Source organism: Pan paniscus, chromosome 9, assembly GCF_029289425.2.
Source record: "Pan paniscus chromosome 9, NHGRI_mPanPan1-v2.0_pri, whole genome shotgun sequence".
In the NCBI taxonomy this organism is placed as follows: Eukaryota; Metazoa; Chordata; class Mammalia; order Primates; family Hominidae; genus Pan; species Pan paniscus.
This window is the reverse complement of record NC_073258.2, coordinates 5,746,920-5,754,018: the sequence shown is the minus strand read 5'-3', so window position 1 is coordinate 5,754,018 and position 7,099 is coordinate 5,746,920. Positions and strand designations below refer to the sequence as shown.

The window sequence follows — 7,099 nt, the reverse complement described above, 5'->3', positions numbered from 1 at the left end:
AGCTACTCGGGAGACTGAGACATAAGAATTGCTTGAGCCCCCGAAGTGGAAGTTGCAGTGAGCCGAGATCATGCCACTGCACTCCAGCCTGGGTGACAGAGAAAGATTCTATCTCTAAAAAAAAAAATTAAACACGGTATGATTCCACTTATCTATCAAGTGTCTAGAGTAGTTAGACTCCTAGAGTTGCAAACTAGAAAGGTGGCCCCCAGGGGTGGGCGAGAGAGAGGAGTGGAGAGCTTGGCGAATGGTTGCAATTTCCATTTTGAAAAATAAAACTGTTCTGGAGATGATGGCGGTGATGGTTGCTAAACAATGTGAACGTACTTAATGTCATTAAACTGTAAACTGAAAAAGAGTGGAAACTGTAAATGTTTATACTGGCCATTCTATATGCACTAATATATATTTATAATTTTAAATATTTATACGTGGTATATTTTCCCATAATAAAAGATGAAAATTAAAGCAGTTGGATCTTTAAAAAGCAAAGAAAGAAGCGAAGAATACACACCAGCTTTCTCCTGATTAGAGGAAGAGCCCCAAAGCTTCTATGGACACTCACTTTTCTCTTCTTCTTGCATGATGATGAGGAAATCCTTAAGAGGTTGGGGAACTTGGGTGACTTTGGCTAATGAGGAGCTCTGTGCCTTGAGCCCCCCAGGGCACAGAACAGTAAATAGTCTGTGCCTCCAGCCCTGCAGTGTGAGGTTTCAGTCCTGTGGGCTCCACAGCCATCACCTGTATCAGGAGGCACATGTCTCAACGTGTCTTCTTGCCAGCCTTGAGGATGGAGTCTGAGCATCCATCGTGCACCACGCAGGGAGGACAGTGGACCTGTTCTCCATGGTCATGGCCCAGCAGAGGGGAGGGGCAGTTCAGTGAGTGTAGGCAAAAGAAAGAGTGATCAGACTGTTACTGTGTCTATGTAGAAAGGAAAGACATAAGAGACTCCATTTTGAAAAAGACCTGTACTTTCAACAATTGCTTTGCTGAGATGTTGTTAATGTGTAGCTTTGCCCCAGCCACTTTGACCCAACCTGAAGCTCACAAAAACATGTGTTGTATGAAATCAAGGTTTAAGGGATCTAGGACTGTGCAGGATGTGCCTTGTTAACAAGATGTTCCCAAGCAGTATACTTGGTAAAAGTCATCGCCAATTCTCTAGTCTCAATAAACCAGGGGCACGATACACTGTGGAAAGCCGCAGGGAGCCCTGCCCTTGAAAGCCGCGTATTGTCCAAGGTTTCTCCCCATGTGATAGTCTGAAAAGTGGCCTCGTGGGAGGGGAAAGACCTGACTGTCCCCGAGCCTGACAGCAGTAAAGGGTCTGTGCTGAGGTGGATTAGTCAAAGAGGAAAGCCTCTTGCAGTTGAGAGAGAGGAAGGCCCCTGTCTCCTGCCTGCCCCTGGGAACTGAATGTCTCGGTATAAAACCCGATTGTACATTTGTTCAATTCTGAGATGGGAGAAAAACTGCCCTATGGTGGGAGGCAAGACATGTTTGCAGCAATACTGCCTTGTTATTCTTTACTCCACTGAGATGTTTGGGTGGAGAGAAACATCAATCTGGCTTATGTACACGTCCAGTCATAGTAACTTCCCTTGAACTTCATTATGATATAGATTCTATTGCTCACATCTTCGTTGCTGACCTTCTCCTTATTATCAACCTGCCCTCCTACTACATTCCTTTTTGCTAAAATAATAAAAATAATAATCAATAAAAACTGAGGGAACTCAGAGGCCGGTGCCGGTGCAGATCCTTGGTATGCTGAGCGCCGGTCCCCTGGGCTCACTGTTGTTTCTCTATACTTTGTCTCTGTGTCTTATTTCTTTCCTCAGTCTCTCATCCCACCTGACTAGAAATACCCACAGGTGTGGAGGGGCAGGTCACCCCTTCAAGTGAGTGCTGAGAAATGGACGGGAGCCTTGTTTGGCTTCCTCCTCCTCAGGACAAACAGGAGAGTGCGGGGGGCAGATGGGAGGAGACCAATGTGCAAACTGTCCACTCAGCAGACTGTGAAGTTTCTGTTCTTGGTTGTGCTGGGGGTCTCAGAAATCTTATTCAAAATTTTGCTTTCCTCCACCACTGGTTGTCCTTTTCATAGACATCTCACCCATGATAGCAGGGAATCAGTCCCTCTAAACTATTCCCTAAGAACAACAAAAAGATTATGAAGGTGATGATGAGGACAAAGAGGATGACGACAGACACCATGGCATCATGAACCCTTACTGAGGGCTTCCTAAAGGCCAGGCTCTGAGCTCTGTGCTCTATGCAGCTTGTTTCATTTCATCTGCATGGTCTCCACGTTATTAGTGCACATTTCATGATGATTTTACAGACTAGAAAAGGAGCAACGCCTTTCCATATAACTCTTACTAGATCATGAAGTCAAAAAGGGTGAAGTCCAATTTGAACCATCCAGTCTAAGTCCAGACACATGGCATTTGGCCAGTCCTCTCCCAAAACCAACCTGCCCTCTCAAATCCTCGTCACTCAGGCGGATGGCCCTGCTCACTGTGCCCTTCCCTTTGCGGGTTCCTTGTAGAACACAGCTAGACCAGTGGGTGCCACAATCACTGTGTCAAGTATAGAAAGGGCAGCTGAGATCACATCGAGGATTCCAGAAAGAATTGGCACAGGATCGTTCGGGGCGCATCTCTCCCTTGCCCCTGTTCCTGGCTTTCCTTACAGCTCTCGACTTCCTCAAAGGAGTCATCAATTCGGAGTTTGGCTTCCATTCCTATTGAGGAAGCTGGAAAGCGTTTCAAAAATGCACCTCCGATGTGCCTGTGGTTAAGACCTCTGAGCTCTGCTTAAAACTTTTGGAAGCTGGGAGCGGTGGCTCATGCCTGTAATCCCAGCCCTTTGGGAGGCTGAGGCAGGCGAATCACAAGGTCAGGAATTCGAGACCAGCCTGGCCAACATGGTGAAACCACGTCTCTACTCAAAATAGAAAAAAATGAGCCAGGCGTAGTGGCGGGTTCCTGTCATCTCAGCTACTTGGCAGGCTGAGGCAGGAGAATAGCTTGAACCTGGGATGCAGAGGTTGCAGTGAGCAGAGATCACTCCATTGCACTCCAGCCTGGGCAACGGAATGAGACTCCATCTCAAAACAACAAAAACAAAAACAAAAACAAAAAAAACCCACAACTTTTTGAGAGTTGGAAGACCAGGAAGTATAGTACCCGGGACTTTGAGTCTGGCCATGAATTTTGAATACCACCCTTTCTACTTCTCTGTATGGCAAGGGGTGAGACGTCCATCCTCTGAGACTCAGCACTCTCATCTGACTTGATTTCCAGTTGATCCGATGGAAGTGAGTGATGATTAAGCCGATCGTGGGCGCCCGCTGTGTGATCTCTAGGTGACGGATGCATAAAGTAAAGGCAAAGTGAATTTTAGATACATTCCTTAAGATTTTCAGCTTCAACTCCACACAATTCAACGGAAATATCCCCTGACCTGAAGTTCTGCTTTCCCTGCATTCCAGACAGGACATTTTGTTTTGTCCTTCTCTCAGTAAGTACTGAGTACTGTGAGAGGAACAAGGGAGTCTCTTTTGCTTCTGATTCCCCAGAGCCTATATCTTGCTTGGCACATAGGAGACAGCAAAAGTCAAAATCTATGTTAATGATTGAATTGACACTTCCTTGCTTCACCAAAATTGGCTGTCATCAGCGTGACTTTGACTTACTTGATTCTTTTTGTTTTTTGTGTTTTGAGACGGAGTTTTGCTCTCGTTGCCCAGGCTGGCGTGCAGTGGTGTGATTTCGGCTCACTGTAGTCTCTGCCTCCCAGGTTCAAGCCATTCTCCTGCCCCAGCCTCCCGAGTAGCTGGGACTACAGGCGCGCGCCGCCATACCGGGCAAAGTTTTTGTATTTTTAGTATAGGCGGGTTTTCACCATGTTGGCCAGGATGGTCTTGATCTCCTGACCCCGTGATCCGCCCTCCTCGGCCTCCCAAAGTGCTGGGATTACAGGCGTGAGCCACCACATCCGGCCAAACTTTCTGATGAAAACTCTAAGTCCACCTAAGCTAAGGACAGGAGTTAGAGCTTCCATGAATTTTAAAACAAGACCCACCGATTTGAGTAAGCAATTACTGTCTCAAAGGAGAAAAGTCCGAAAACAGAATGATGAAATCACTAGGACCTAACTGGCATGTGGAACTATTTTCTGCTTATGAACTATCAACCTTCATTTCATTTCCAGATGGCATGGCCTCAGCTGTTACACAGTGTTTACAAATGTTCTAAATCAAGGGAATTTGTATCAACCTAGTAGAATAAATAAAATATTTGAGTTCTTAATTTCCTTTAATTAGGATAACCTTTTTCTTAAAGTGAAGACAGTGGTTTTATTATATCTTTTTCTTCAGAAAAGATAGGCTGTATTTTCTAGCAATTACAAATTTGTTATATATGATGATCTGGTTCTTGGAACGTTCTCGAAGCTAGTGTCTCTAAGGCAGGTGTGTACAGCAAGAGGAGAATAACACAGCAATCGATGTTGAAAGCATTATAAGGCAATTGAGCTTGTCAGAACTAGAAAATATTGCTGAGTGTGGATTGCTCTGAAACCTGCAAACATTACTTGTGAATTCCTTCTATCCAAAATGCAGACACAATGCTGGGTATTGGTTTACTTGTTTCAGATTTTTCAACCCTCTTTTCCAGGCAAAAGAGGGTTGTATCCAAATGATACAGACCCACAGAGTCTAATAGATGTCTCTATATTCCTCCTCCTTAAACTCTCAGAGGATCCAGAACTGCAGCGGGTCGTCGCTGGGCTGTTCCTGTCCATGTGCCCGGTCACGGTGCTGGGGAACCTGCTCATCATCCTGGCCGTCAGCGCTGACTCCCACCTCCACACCCCCATGTACTTGTTCCTCTCCAACCTGTCCTTGCCTGACATCGGTTTCACCTCCACCACGGTCCCCAAGATGATTGTGGACATCCAGTCTCACAGCAGAGTCATCTCCTATGCAGGCTGCCTGACTCAGATGTCTCTCTTTGCCATTTTTGGAGGTATGGAAGAGAGACATGCTCCTGAGTGTGATGGCCTATGACCGGTTTGTAGCCATCTGTCACCCTCTGTATCGTTCAGCCATCTTTAACCCGTGTTTCTGTGGCTTCCTAGATTTGTTGTCTTTTTTTTTTTTTTTTCTCAGTCTTTCAGACTGCCAGCTGCACAACTTGATTGCCTTACAAATGACCTGCTTCAAGGATGTGGAAATTCCTAATTTCTTCTGGGAACCTTCTCAACTCTCCCATCTTGCATGTTGTGACACCTTCACCAGGAACAGCAACATGTATTTCCCTGAGGCCATATTTGGTTTTCTTCCCATCTCGGGGACCCTTTTCTCTTACTGTAAAATTGTTTCCTCCATTCTGAGGGTTTCATCATCAGGTGGGAAGTATAAACCTTCTCCACCTGTGGGTCTCACCTGTCAGTTGTTTGCTGATTTTATGGAACAGGCATTGGAGGGTACCTCGGTTCAGATGTGTCATCTTCCCCGAGAAAGGGTGCAGTGGCCTCAGTGATGTACATGGTGGTCACCCCCATGCTGAACCCCTTCATCTACAGCCTGAGAAACAGGGATATGAAAAGTGTCCTGCGGCGGCCGCACGGCAGCACAGTCTAATCTCAACATCTTCTTATCTGTTCCATTCCTTTTATAGGGTGGTTTAAAAAAGGCGGCAAGGTCAAATAAGAATGATATCACAGGGTGAACACCCACTGTGACATTATGAGTAATACCTCCCTAGGATATAAAAAATACTGTCACAGAGTACACACACGGGGTACACCCACGGTGATATTAGAAGCGCTATCTCCCTTAAATATTATGAAAAATATTACAGGTTGTGCACACTGTGTGATATGAGGAGTCATATTTACCCTGGATATCACGACTCATATCAAGGGTGTACACACACCGGGTACACGCACTGTGATATCAGGAGTTGCATCTCCCCAGGATATTACGAATAATATCACAGGGTATACACTACGTGTGAACATCCACTGTGATATTTGAAGTCATACCTCTCTATGAGATTACAAATAATATCAAAGTGTGTACACCCCTGTGACATATTAGGAGTAACATCCTTCTAGGGTATTGCAGATAACATCACAAGGTGCACACCTTCTGTGACCTTTTGCGCACACTTTGTGCCATTCAAGGAAACATCTCCCTAGGATATTAAGAATAATGACACAGGCGGTTGACACACATGGTGTACATCTCCTGTGCCATCAGCAGTAATATTCCTCTAGGATATTATGAATAATATCACAGCAGGTGTACACATATGGTGTTCAACCCATGTGACATTAGGAGGAACATGCCCCTAGGATATTGGGAATAGTATCACAGGCATTGAATACGCATGATATACACCCCCGGTGACACTGAAAGTAACATCCCCCTAGGATATTACGAATAATATCACAGGGAGTACACCCCGTGTGACATTAGGAGTAACATCCCCCGAGGATATAACGAATAATATCAGGGGGCGTACATACATTGTGACCTCAGTGGTAACATCTCTTTAGGATATTACCAATAATATTACAGGGTGTCCACTGACCGTGATATTAGGAGTCCCATTTTCCTAGGATATTATGGATAATATCACTGGAGGTGTTCACACACAATGTGTACACCATGTGTGTACACCCAATGTGATATTTGAAGTCATATGTCCCTAGGATCTTACGAATATTATCAAAGGGTGTGCACCCCATGTGACATTAAAAGTAACATCCTTTTTGGATATTCCGAATGCTATCACAGGGTGTGATATTAGGAGTGTGATATTAGGAGTAACCTCTTCCTAGGATAACCCATGTGATATTAGGAATAACCCCTTCCTAGGATATTACGAATAATATCACAGAGTGTACACCCCTTTGACTTTAAAAGTAACACCCCCCTAGAATATTACAATAATATAACAGGGTGTACAACCCCTGTGACATTACGAGTAACATCTCCCTAGGATATTTCGAATGATGTCACTGGGGGCACACCATCTGTGATATTACCAGCAACATCTTTCTAGGAGATTACGAATGATAT

General features: G+C 44.9%; 1 pseudogene; it reads left to right on the top strand.

Annotated features, from left to right (window-relative positions):
• The first annotated feature begins 247 nt into the window (after positions 1 to 247).
• LOC134731173 (olfactory receptor 7E24-like) lies at positions 248 to 5,653 on the top strand (annotated as a pseudogene).
• The last annotated feature ends 1,446 nt before the right edge of the window (positions 5,654 to 7,099 follow it).